Here is a 14,341-nt window from a genome sequence, read left to right as displayed (position 1 = left end):
ATTTCATTAAGTTTTAGAGAGCTGTTAGCTCATTTGTATATTTACTAACACTAATAGTTCCATGACATTGCAAGTGTTTAATAAGACTTTGAATTAGGTAAAGGGTAAAAGACTCACAAACATCCCTGTTTCTACTGGTTAGTTTCCTTCACCAAAAGAGTTTCTTATTTACAACATATATTTTTCTAGCTTTACTCATTGGCTGTTGTATCTTATTGTACCTCTCACTGTAGGAGTAAAAGCAATCAAGTTCTCACTATTAGGCTGAGCTTTCCTGCTGTGATAGGGGGGCTTACTTAGTCCTTCTCTCTCAATTCTTTCTGTGTGATCAACAGTCTTAAGATTAGGAGCATGTTATGCTGGATGTTTCATTTCTATCTTGCTTTAGCCACGTATAATCAAGTGTAGATGAAGTAGCAAAAGACAGTGAAAAAGTAGCAAGAAGACTGGGGTAGGACACCTGATGCAGTATTGTATCGAGTACCTGCCTTTCAAAATATTATCCTCAAAAAAACCCAAAAGTTGCATATAATTTACTTGCATTTACTTTTAAGTAATTCATCAAATTTTGAATAATTTACACATTAGATCCATATGATTGTTAAAAAAAAATAAAATCAATAATGTTAGACCATTCCTTTTGGAATCTCACTAGAAATGCCTCCTTTAAATAATTATTCCACTTATGCTTTTAACTATGGAAGGCGTTCAGCCTTTTAATCATTAAGCATTTTTTAATCTGTTTTGTAGTTTTAAGGAAGCTATATAAGAGGCTTGCATCTTAAATTATTAATTCTTGACTCAGTCATTATATTTAGCTTAACTTCACTCGGTACATAAAGGTACAGGATGCAACACATGTAAACTTAAACCAGGAATTTCTAAATTTACTATAAATCATTAAAAATGAGGAATAAGAATGATACAAAGTCATCAGAATAAATTTGGCTGAAATCTAGGTAATTGATAGGACTAAAAGATGTCTTGAAAACTGGGAACTCTCAAGGAGAAAGTGTGTTACAAGAGAGTGCTACAGGGATTGGTGATCAGGAAGAAAAGTCATAAAGCAATTAGCAGATAGTGGAAAAATATTTTTTGGTAGAAAAGAAAATAATTACATAATTTAGTAAACAATAACATTTTAAAATAATTATGTAGAACATATGCTATGTTATAGAACATAAGCTACCCTGCGTAAGATAAGGGTCTTACTAAATACCGGTGTTGAACATGATCAAGTTGACAATGGAAATCTGTACACCAAAGAAATTTTCATGATCTTTGGTGCATACATAAAAAGCAATGGACAGGAATTTTACCTCATGGTATGTATGGCAAATGCATGCTACCAATATACTCTCTAGAACTGGAAAAATATTCCACAATCAAATACAGTTCAAGAAGAGTGTTGACAAATGGTAGAGATTCTGAAGAGGAGTCACAAGAATGATTCACAGTTTGGGAAATAACCTTGCCAACAGGCCCACCTAACTGACATTATGTAATTTAACAAGCAAAGTTAATTTTTCATTATTTTTAATTAATTAATTTTTCTTATTTTATTAGAAATAATGTTAATTCAACAGAAGATTTCAGAAAAAACAAAAAAGTATCAACATCCTTCAACAGATGTAAGCTGAAGCTGAGCAAATATGTACCTGTCAGAGTTGCACATTTTTTAACATTAAGGTCTTGATTAAATCTTGGGAATGCTAGTGAGATTATTTCTCTGAAAAAAACATTCAGGAGTAAAATATTTGTTAGGAAGTCCAGAACCAATGAAAAAGCATGGTATATTTGAAATTTCAAAAGTGCAGATTCAATATGTTTTTTTAAAAATTAAAATATATATAGTTGGCCTTTTGAGCCTGATGCAGTTTTAAGTCCTTCATTATGTATACTGCAAGAACCAATGCTAAAAATAAAACTGATGTTAGAAAATGTACAAAAAAGATATTAGTGATTTATGAGACTTTAAAAGAATGCCCTAAACACAAACATCTACACAAACCCATCAAACAGTTCCCAAGTACATGTAGCAGCCTTTCCTGCAATGTTGATTATACCTGTTCATCCTTGGCTTATGTTTCTTTAGCATCATTACAGCTGAAAATAAAATGCTGAAAATTAAATGCTAAAAATAAAGCAACTCTAGATAGAGGTAATTGTTTTCTCTTACGCATCTAAAAAATACAGAAAAAAAATCTGATTCCCAGCCCTTAGAACATTTTACCAGAGAACATAGTATTTTCTTTTCTCTTGCAGTTCTTAAATCAAGACAGGAGATTTTTATAGTAGAAACATTGCAGTCGATGTGCTACTGGCCATAAAACCAGAAATAATTTGTTCTTTTGAAGGTCAGACTGAATGAATGGAGCATTCACATCAGGTTTTAAATCTATCATCTCTTATCCTAAACACAGCACACACTTCCTTTTCACAGTCATAGTAATGATGCTGTATCTTCCACAGATAGTCAAAATGAAACTGCTATAGTGAAAATAGCTACTCTTGAATGATATCTTAAATCACCATTTAAAGAAGTGCTTTTATTTCAAGACATGTGACATTCAATAACTCCTCCCTTTTCAGCCATACATTCCAGGATCACCTGCTTAGTGTGGAGCTATTCCCATTCCCCATGGCAAAAAGGAGGCTATATACATTTCACATCTGCATATGTGTTTGATGCATTTCACTGAGCAGCCAGACTGTTGACAATTACTGGAAATAAGCATTTGTGCAAATCTTCATATGGTCATGGTCAAATTTTATAGGGCTGGGTCTTCTTTTGCTCCATCACCCCATATCACCATGTGAAACTAAATTTTTATTAAAAATCTTTGACTAGAAAAAACTGCCTAGTGTTCAGTTTCAAAAGAGTGCTAACACATATAGCTATTCCATTCTGATGTTAGTAAATAAAAGAGGAAGACACAATTTACATGTCATCAGATCTTGAGTAATTTAATTATGTCTTCATTTTCAGACTGTGGGGAAGATGTTACACTTTGATCTAAATGACTAAGCTAAAGTGAAAAAATACATATGTGACAAAGTTCTAATTAAAGGTATCCCAGCACATTTTAGCAGTCACTAGACACATTGACAAGCCCTAAATTTGTTTAATGTTTAAGCCCTCCTTAAACATCTTTTCAAATTTAGCTAGTTTACTTAACTGAATGATTGTTTCATGTAAGTTTTTAAGTAAGGAAAATACATCCTACACAGCCAAATAGTTGTTTACAAGAAATTCAGCATGTTGGGTTCTTTTTCAAGTTTACTGGAATCAATTTTTTAATTCTGCTGTAATAACCAAAAATAGTTCATAAGTGTGGAATTAGACATCAGGAACTTTAATAATTTAAAAAAAAACCCTCTCCAACAGGTCCATGCCTTTCCTGTACTGAGGGCTCCAGAGCTGTACACAATATTCCAGGTGGAGTCTCACCAGAGTAGAATAGAAGGGTAGAATCACCTCCCTTGACCTCCTGGAGGCCTTTTGGATGCAGCCCAGGAGAGAATTGGACTTTGGGGCTCCAAGCTTACATTGCCAGCTCATATCCAGTCTTTCACATGATGACTTTTGTACACCAAACCAAGAAGCACTATGTAGGACTCGAACACTGGAGCTGAACATGAAAAAAAGTTATACTGACCATTAGTGAAATAGTGTAAAAGAAAAGTTTAAATTGCCCACATTCCTCAAATGTCAACATGTCTTTCCATCAGCAGTGTGACCGTTGTTTTGCAAACCTGAGTAACATTTTTTGAATATATAAGTCAGTGAATATTGTTAATTTTTCATTTAAAAAAATTCAATTAATAAGGATGTTCTTTGTATTCAAGAGGTTTTATAGCTAGCAATCTCTTATTTGTCACATAAATTATTCAGTGGACACCAGCAAAATTTGTAAAGTAATTTATTTATAGAAGTACTTCTTTGGTATTCAGCCAACTCTCCATCTCTTGCTTGTTTGTAATGACTAAACTGGAAAGTGTTCAAAATCTGGGAAACAAACTACTGCCTTATTTGACACGATGTTTTATACAGAATTTCTGATGACCACAGTTCCTTTGGACTTAAATTTCAATCCAAATATAAGTAGTATCTGTGAAAGTATGGCAGAGGTGACATTTTTTTTTAAAGGATATAATTACAAAACTAGAAAACTCCATCAAAATGTGAAAAAATATTTATAAAGGTTAACAAGCATTGTATCAAAAAAGTTACATAATAAAATAAATTATCGGTTGGAGATATATTGTACCAAATTTGGAGATTAAATTTAATCATTAAAGTGCAAAAGCCCAGTGCAATTTTGGTCCTGTATTCAGTGCTAATTCCTTGTGTTCCCTAACTGTAGGGTGACTATTAAAACAAAGAATTTACAAACACGTGTTAATTAAGTAGCACCAATAAGAGCTCAGGGAAATAAGCAAATTAATTTGTATGTTTCCCTGGTGTACAAGGGGTTAATTAAAGTGCTTTGAAATGTTTTTATTATGCCATTCAGCTGAGTTCTAATAATTTTCTGATTTTTCAATTAGTTATATTAACATGGGCTTTGTCTGCATGAATGGAAAAGAGAAATATATTGGCATAGAAGGCAAAGATTACTACAACAGAGATTTTTATCCCAGAAAGGCTTTTGTGCTTAGCTGTATTATCACACACTTAAGCCACTTGAGTTTTAGATGCTCTGGATCTTTGTGAAAAGTGGAACATCAAAGCAATGGGGGGAAAAAGATGTTGATTTGTTGGCTGCGTTATAAAAAAACAAAACATTATTGATAAAATAGTTCAGTGACAAAGCAGTTTTTGAAAAGCTTTGTAAGCACACTACAAAAGCTGCAGGGTCCATTTTCCTGTTAAATTTTCTTTATAGATGTTTCATAAGTTTCGATTTTATGGCAATTATATAGAAGTACTTCTTTCCAGGGTTATTCCATGCCTAGTTGAAGGTGAGCATAATCATTCATGAATAAGCTGACCAAAGGAAAAATATATCTCACAGGAGACAAAAAAATTAAACCAATTATAAATCTATATCAATTACCAGTTATACAATATGACTGTTGTTAGCTGCACATGAATGAAAAAATGCATAATTTGAACTATACATTTCTAAAAAAACATGAGTATTCTCTAAATTTTAAATTGCAAAAAGTTATGTCTGATAAAAGAAAGCGCTACAGAGAAAGAAAAGAAAAAACAAATAATGTCAGATCTGTCATTTTCCAGTGCACTGTCAGACACAACCAAAAAAATTCATATGAAACAGGACACTTATTTAGTTACAGAATAGACATCATTCCATCTCCCCATTATTCTACCAGTCATGTAGAATTAAAAGGCCACGTTTCCAAAACCACTGCATGCCCTTGTTACTAGACGGCAAATTGCTCCAACAGTTCCATGTCCTTTTTATGTTGAGGACACCAGAACTGTACACGGTACTCCAAATGAGGTCTCACAAGAGCAGAGTAAAGGGGGAGGATCCCCTCCTTTCACCTGCTGGTCACTCTCCTTTTGATGCAGCCCAGAACATGGTTTCTGGGCTGCGAGGGCACAATGGAGCCAGCTCATGTTCATTTTCTCATCGACCAACACCCCCAAGTCCGTCTCTGCAGGGCTGCTCTGAATCACTTCTCCACCTAATGTGTAGCTGTGTCTGGGATTGCCCAGACTCAAGTGTAGGACCTTGAACTTGGTTTTGTTGAACTTCATGATGTTGACATTGGACACCTCTTCAGTGTGTCAAGGTTCCTCTGGATGGCATTCTTTTAGCATATCAGCTGAAGCAGACAGCTTGGTGTCATCAACAAATTTGCTTAGAGTGCACTTGATCCCTCTGTCTACATCATCAATACAGATGTTGAAAATGATCAGTTCCAGCGCCAACCCCTGAGGGACCCCACTTGGTGGCTGTGTTCAACTGGACATTGAGTCATTGACCACAACTCTTTGCATGCAACCATTCAGCCAATTCGTTATCCACTGAGTGGTCCATTCACCACATTTATAGAATCGCAGAGTAGTTAGGGTTGGAAAGGACCTTAAGAACATCTAGTTCCAACTCCCCTGCCATGGGCAGGGACACCTCACACTAAACCATGTCACTCAAGACTCCATTCAACCTGGCCTTGAACACTGCCAGGGATGGAGCATTCACAGCCTTTCTGCACAACCCACTTCAGTGCCTCACCACACTGACAGTAAAGAACTTCTTCCTTATATCCAATCTAAACTTCCCCTGTTTAAGTTTTAACCTGTTACCCCTTGTCCTGTCACTACAGTCCCTAATGAAAAGTCCATCCCCAGCATCCCTATAGGCCCCTTTCAGATACTGGAAGGCTGCTATGAGTTCTCCATGCAGCCTTCTCTTCTCCAGGCTGAACAGACCCAACTTTTGCAGCCTTCATACGGGAGGTGCTCCAGGCCCGTGATCATCCTCGTGGCCCTACTCTGGACTTGTTTCAACAGTTTGACGTCCTTTTTATGTTGAGGACACCAGAACTGTACACAATACTCCAGGTGAGGTCTCACAAGAGCAGAGTAGAGGGGCAGGATCATCTCCTTTGACCTGCTGGTCACACTCATTTTGATGCAGCCCAGGATACGGTTGGCTTTCTGGGCTGCGAGCACACATTGCAGCCGGCTCATGTTCATTTTGTCATAGACCAACATCCCCAAGTCCTTCTCTGCAGAGCTGCTCTGAATTTCTTCTTTACCCAACCTATACCTGTGCATGGGATTGCTCCAGCTCAGGTGTAGGACCTTGCACTTGTCATACTTAACCTTCATAAGTTTGGCATCAGCCCACCTCACAAGCGTGTCAAGGTCCCTCTGCATGGTACTCCTTCCCTCCAGCGCATCAACCGAACCACACAGCTTGGTGTCACTGGTAAACTTGCTGGCGACACACTCAATCCCACTGTCCATGTCACCAACAAAGATGTTAAACAAGACCGGTCCCGACACCGATCCCTGAGGGACACCATTCCTTACTGGTCTCCAGCCAGACATTGAGCCATTGACCATGCAGCCAGCCAGCTAGTTCTTTATCCAACGAGTGGTCCATTTATCAAATTGATGTCTCTCCAATTTAGAAACAAGGATGTCGTCTGGGACAGCTTTGTACAGTTCCAGGTAGATGATGTCAACTACTCTGCTCCTGTTTATCAGTTCTGTGGCCGCCTCATATCAAAAACACCAGACTGGTCAGGCATGATTTGCCCTTAGTGGAGCCAAGTTGGCTGTCAACAACCACATTGCTTTATCGTGGTTTCCAGGATCCTGCCAGGCACGAAGGTGAGATTGACTTGTGTGTAGTTCTCTGTGTCTTCCATTTCTTGAAAATGGGGGTTATATTTCCCTTTTTCTGGTCATAAGGAAGTTCACCTGACTGCCATGATTTTGCAGATTTGATGGAGAGTGACGTAGCAACTTCATGCTGAACTTTTTCTTTCTGCTTATAAAAACCTTGAAATCCAGTAAATAAATTCAATAAATAAATAAATAAACCCCAAACCAAAACCATAAAAAGCATAAGTGGTTTTTTAAGGTGTTGTTTTGGGTTTTTTATTTTTTGTGCTTAAGTTGTAAGCTATTTCATATGAAGAAGCATTGGAAAGAATCATGGGCAAATAAAAAGACAAAAAACAAAAAGCAAAGCAAAAAAAAAAAAAACAAAAAAAACTTCAAACAAAACCAAGTAATAGCAAGAAAAATAGAAACAAAACCAAGAAAACCAAGAAAACAAAGGGCAAAACCAACACCAAGCAAACCAGAAAATATTCAAGGAAACATGAAGATCCATAAGATTTGGCTTTTAGACGCCCTGAAAAATATCCAAGTAAAATCATATAGTTCCAGCCCCCCTGCCATGGGGAAGGACACCTCACAGTAAACCAGGTGTCAATTTGATTATTTCAGAGGCACCCCAGGAGAAGTAATGATTTAAACATTTGACTATTACATGTGTAAGAGTATATGGGAAGACTACGAAGCATTCATCTTCAAGTGCTCATGGAGTCTGAGGTTTAGAGCCGTCGGCCTCTTGGGAGATTAGATCACTTCATATTTCCTAATTGCCACCATGAAAAGATAAACTAAGATTTACTGAATACTGTACGAATCTTTGAGAATAGAATTTGAAAGTGTTTTTATATTTTATAATAATATCTATAAGCATTATTAGAAAAATCTAAAATGTTAAAATATATAAGTATTGATATAAATATTCAATAGTAATTTTAATTATTTATTTATTTTGGTGGTTAATGTGCTGCTAGTAATATGAAAAACTAAAACTGTTCATGTGTTTTCACACTGAAAGACTACAGCCACAACAGAATTTTCCTGCAAATAAATGACGTATTAAACTAGACATAATCTCCTATCGTTTCTGATTAATAATAGAAGTACTAGTTAAGTGTTGCATAGCTTCCCATGCAAGTCATTCATTTAGAAAGCAATTCACTAAGAATGCCCTTTGACACAATACATATAGTTCTACACCTTTAGCTTACTCACATCAGGGAATCCCATTGTCTAACAGGCAGTGTTTAAAATGGAAAAAGTCAATTTGCGTAAAAATCAAAGGCAGAAAATAATCATTTCAGATCATGAATAGAAATTTCATGATAGCAGATTATTTCTAATAATCAAATAGGAGATGACGTTTCAATTCTTAAACACAAAATAGCTAATTAAATTATTATTTTTACTCATGTTATACTAACCTGTCAGATGAGGTAAATGAATTGTTTCTCATATTCAGAAATTAACCAGAGCTCTGCTTAGTTATCAAAACAGAAAACTTACAAATATGTATCTAAGTATGCTACCCCAAGTCTCCCAGTAATGGACAATTTATTTCTGAGAGGGCCTCACTGGTGTCAGCTGAGATCAGCAAGTGCTTCTAGATGTTAATTGTCAACAAATGGCCTTGTATCTCTCTGCATTTCAGCCATGTCAGGAGCTCCAGAACAATGCCAGGTATTTCAGGAAAAACAAACTAAAACAAAACAAACAACAAATTCACAGAGCAACTGTAAAATGAGGAAGTTTAGCTCTACCTACTGAAATTACACTAGAATGCCTTTTATGTGTGTTTAATTGAGGGCTTAAATGATGCTGTAATATTTAAATGCTTTGAAAATTAAGTTATATTAGAGGCTCAACAATTCTGAAGAATTAACATTTTGCTTCACTCAACTAAAGCTGCTTGCTTAAGGCTTTAGTTTCAGTTCTGGAATGTGTGAATGAAAAAAAATTATTCACTGTGTACCACCAGTGGTACTAATGGAATGTTCAAAAAGGCATACTCCAGAGTTATAATGTTTCATAAACTTCACATTCAGAAAATGCTGTAAAATTTGTTATTTAATCTCCTGTACATCACAGGCCATTACATTTCACACCACTTTGCCCATGTTAGACCTAATGAGTTTGGGAAGATGAAACCATGCGTCAGAAGATAAGCTTTTAACAGAATTTCTGTTTTCAAAATCTGGTTTAGTATATGTGTTTTGTACTACAAAAGGATTAAAAAAACCCGGGTTCTCAGTTTTTCTGGGTTCAGCAGTAGCAGTCATTTTTTCTCTGGAAGCCAAGAGGAAACAGAGACAGGACACCTAATCCAAACTAACCAAAGAGGTATTCCATATCACAGCACATCGTGCCCACTGTATAAACTTGGTCTGTTACCCGGAAGGGTGAGATCACTGCTTGGGTCAGGCTGGGTGTCGGTCGGTGGGTGGTGAATGGTTGTGTTCTCTTCCCTTGTTATTTTCCTTATCATTATTATTATTGGTGGTACCCGCAGTGGTTTGTGTTATACCTTAGTTACTGGGCTGTTCTTATCTCAACCTGTGGGAATTACATTCTTTCGATTCTCCTCCCATCCCTCCGGGAGTGGGGGAAGGAAGGGGGAGGGGGTGAGAGAGAGGCTGCATGGTTCAGATTTACTGACTGGGCTTAAACCACGACATCAGGTTAGCCTGGTTGAATATAATTTTGACCCTGAATATCTGAAAAGACCTACTAATGAGGTATAGACTGTCTATTCCATCTTACAGTGTGAGTCCAAATCCTTTGGTTTCCTGTCTCATATACTGGCAAATCCCGAAGTGATTCAGAGCAAACTGAGGGGAGGGGAAGAGAATGATAAGAAATTATAATTGAAAGTGTATTAAATTAAATGGTTTCAACCACTTTCCAGATAATGTGAAATATAAGATTTTGCAGATGATAACCTAGAATTTCTTGAAAATTATTTCACCTAGGATATGAAAAAGGACATAAGAACAGAGGGCCACAAGTCTAACCAAACGTAAGAATTTCAGTAAGCGCAAGCAAGAAAAATTTATCTGTCATCCAGTGATAATTCTTCTCTATGCCAAACAAGGATGATAAGGTAAAAATTCCTAAATAGTCCCAAAACACAATGTATACCTGTGCCGCCTTCTGTCATGGATTTACCTATCTCGAGTCATTTATTTCCTTATACATTCTTTTGCCATTATATATTAGTCTTTAAATTAAGTCTTTACTTCTGGATTAATCTTTAGAAGTCTCATAAATAAATAACTGTGGCTTATATGGATTTTATATGCATTTATGCAATTTTATTTCATCTGAACAAAGCTCATAATTCAATGTGCAATGTAAAAAATCAGGTAACAATTTTTATCTTAACAGACTGCTAACCTACAAACATTAAAGAACAAACATGCTTCAATGAATAATATGATCAAACACATAATTTAACTTAAAACACAACTGACAATAGACAAAACAAAACTGACAATGCAGGACAAACATGCATTATATATCTCACGCATTTTATCTAGAGTTGTTATCATTCTAAATAAAAGCAAAATAATGGTCTTACAACAAAATCACAAGCAATGCCTGAAAAAGCTCTAAATTAAAATAAAAATTAAAAAAAAAACTAGTTTTCTCTCACAACCATCATCCAGTAATCAAAATTTCAGTGTGCATCAGTAATGAAAACAAAAGCACAAGCTATATTTCACCCATTGATTTTTCTGCTTCTGAGGTCAAATCCTGCATTTCTTATTTCATTGTTTACTAAGCCTAAACTTCCACTGACTTGTACATATTCCTGCCTCTCATCTCCTACCTTCAGACCAGCACACAGTTATTTATCCTGCAAAAAAGTAATGTTTAAAGGCAGAATCAGAAAAATCCAAGGTTGTTTGTTTTTTTTTCCCTGTATTTACCTGAAATAGAGATTCTACTCAACAAACTATCCAGATTTCTTCTCAGTGAAGCAAAACTATGAGCCCAAAAATCAATACAGAATAATGGTTACCATGTAGAACCAAATCCATCTGTTTTCTAGATTTCAAAGGTTCCATCAACTCAAGCATCAAGATGACAAAGGTGAAATAAAAGAACATGACTACAAGCCACTAATTCTCAAATATTACCATGCATAACCCCAAGTGAAAAAAATAGTCGAAAAAAGTGAAATAAAATAACTATTAATATATTTAGACTGTACAACATTAAGATCTTATTGACACAGATGGCTTGTATTTTTTATTATATTTTTTTAATATTTTGAGAGGATAAATTTGAGTTTGTATATTCCCAGAGAAAGGTAGGGAATTTAAGTAGCTACAGATTAATAGTAAAGTATGGAAAAAAATATTGGCTGGTTCCCTGGGTAGCGTAAAATAATGTTTCCATTTTAATGAAACTACAGCATTTCAAATCTTGTCACATACGTGAAGTCATAGTACTCTGTGTTGCAATGCCATAGAAAATTTTTTAACATGTTTAATACATACACAGTCATCTGCAGGTCTTCAGGGATAAGGCATCAAACACATCATAATTAAAGGCATGTTCATAGCACATCATAATTTAAGGTATCAAGACTACATGATCATGAACAGACTTTCATTTCACTATGGAATCTGTAATTCAAATATGATAGCAAAGATTTCTCTTTCTTAATCAGCAAAAACCTCAACATACCCATATGTTTACCATACCTTCATTCTGCGTTGATATTTCAGAACAATCAACACAAAATGCCACTGAAATACATTAAAGGATAAAAGAAAGGAAAAAAATCCAAAAGGAAAAAAATCCGCAGAAATTTTCTCTAATATATAGAACTCAATTAATTACATCAAGGTCTAGAAGAATGGTCATTTAATTGTACTTACTGATCTTCGCACTACTTTACCAATAAAGCAATGTTAAATTTTGAGTAACGGAGACATATCTAAGAAAGACACTTTTTCAGTATTTGTGTGCACTGGCAGTGTACTTGCCAGAGTTCTAGAAAAGCAGATCATACATTTACTTTATTGTGCACTCCTTTCACAGTCTGCCATTTCAATGACATTTAACACTTCACACCGCAAGGCAGTTACAAAAAGGTACAACAGGTATCTGATGGCATGGAGGATAACAGGGTACAGACAAATGTTTTGATCTGGAAAAAGAAATACTTTTTTCATCAGCAGCAACTGTCAAATGAAGAAATTGTTAAAAATTCTTCAGAAGGTATCTATCAAAAAACAGGGCAAAAGTATAAACAGCCTTTCAATGAAAATAACTCCAGAATAATGTGGGTAGCCTGTCCCTTAGAGAGGGAGAAAAATCCAGCAATTGGTCAGCTCTCTGCTTTAAATTAAGTATGAGCTACATACAAGCTATGGTTGTGGTCTTCCACCTGACTTTCATATTATTATTTTCATAACTAGATGACAAAAGTGAAGCTTAACATCTGTTATGAAAAGGTTTATCCAGATTTCAGGACTGTAGCATGATTTAAACTATGTTGATAATATACAACAGTAAATCTTAGATTAAGTAGTTTTGACTTGCTAACCTATAAGACACATTTCCTTTAAGTGTTTTAGGTCATCTCAACTATTTAAACTGTCAACAGAAGAGCCAGTTAGTTTTAAAAATGCTTATTATTGATTATTAAAGAATAAAAAAACATCTGTAACTCCTACTGATTTTAACAAACAAAAAATCAGACCTTGAAGTCCTTAATGATAATTATAAACTTTAATTTAGATTTTCATTTTTCATTTAAAAAAATTATCTGTGCTTTTCACTCTTTATTCTCTTTCTTTAAAATATTTCAAATCAGTTCAGAGTCCACAGTTGTGGATAAACTGAACCTGTTCCAAGTGTGTATCATATCCAAAATAGGAACTATAATGGAAGTTGCTCTTTTCTCCCACTGTTTTGTAGCTTTGAAGCTTGCTTTATCTGCCAAATGTGAGCAACAATTATGTTCCATCTAATTGAGGTATATGAAAAAAAATTGCCAAATACAGAATAGAAAATTTTTTCAACAGCATCAAATACCATGTGGCAACCATGCAGGAAGGCTAACGCTAGTCAAGGTCTAAGCTTTGGTGATAATTCTAGTATTTACATATTCCAGATGCATATGTTCCTGTATTCTGAAATCAAATTCCCAGAAAAGAAAAATCACAAAAATATAGTACACTACTGTGGATTTCTGTAATAACTAACCCTAAGAAGCAGCATGAGCTACTCCAATGAAGAGGTCAAACAGCCCACTAGAATTATACCTATTAGGGGTTGAAATGGTCAGAAGGAGGTAGGGTTGGAATGTTTGAATATACTGGTTTGCTGTTCTTTACATTGCTTCTTACTTCCTTGTCACATCAGGCCAGGCATAATGTGATGTGCTCTAACAGAATTTGATGGGGTATGGCTAACACACTGTAAGGGAGGGTGAGATTGAAAAAGAAGAGCTCCCACAGTCTCTTGCCCATTTCCCTCTCAGTGTTTCCCCGGGCAAACGAGAAACTCGAAACTTTCACTTCAAATACCAAGCGATCAAACTTTCAACTACCAGAATTCTCACAATAGACATTTAAAACAATAAAAATGTACTTGTTCTACATGAAAATTCAAAGAAAGCTTAATAAGGATTCTTTGTCATAATAGTAGTTGTTGGACATATAAATTTTATTCAGAAACGTGAGTACATGTTATGGTACACTATTGAATTGACAGTCATATTTTTCCTTCTTAGCAGAGCCTTTCCTCATTTAGTGCACAAAATGAATGGTTCTCATTTAACGAACAGTGTTTTGATATGCTGTTCTTTCTTCATCATTAATTGGATAGCCCTAGGCTTTAGATATCATTTATTAGTCAAATGCTGTTTAGATGATAAAGCTATTAATTTCCTCATGTGACTTTTTATGCCACTTATTATTAGAACATCAACTAGAATTTCTATTGAATTCAATTGCAACTATATATTAGGCCTGAGAGAATCACCAGGCTGGCACCCAGGAA

Source organism: Lathamus discolor, chromosome Z (genome assembly GCF_037157495.1).
Source record: "Lathamus discolor isolate bLatDis1 chromosome Z, bLatDis1.hap1, whole genome shotgun sequence".
NCBI classification, from domain to species: domain Eukaryota; kingdom Metazoa; phylum Chordata; class Aves; order Psittaciformes; family Psittacidae; genus Lathamus; species Lathamus discolor.
Note: the sequence above shows the minus strand (reverse complement) of the source record.